We start from the raw sequence: 369 nt of genomic DNA on the forward strand, positions 1-369 counted from the left end.
TCTCTCTTCACCCAAACTGGCTCCATATGATTTTTTTCCCCCCTCGTTGCGAGCTCCAAAAGGTCATCAAGGTGACCTTGAATTTGAAGATGTGGACGACATCACCATGACAACAGAGCTGCGGAAGAATCCTTCCAAGTCAAGGCAGAGAGTGTTTGTTTGAGTGCACCTTCTGAGCTAAAATGTTATATATATACCGGTATATATATATATACACGTACAATAAATCATGAGTTTTATGTGACGGGTAAAGGTACTGTATATCTCTGAGGCTGTCCTTATTAAAGAGGGTGACAATTTTTGTATTTGTATCCAGCCTTTGTTTCATAATAATTACTCTTTTCAAATAATTCCAAAAAAGTTTCCACA

Source organism: Hippocampus guttulatus, chromosome 10 (assembly GCF_054856545.1).
Source record: "Hippocampus guttulatus isolate MCC_2025c chromosome 10, RoL_Hgut_1.0, whole genome shotgun sequence".
NCBI lineage: Eukaryota > Metazoa > Chordata > Actinopteri > Syngnathiformes > Syngnathidae > Hippocampus > Hippocampus guttulatus.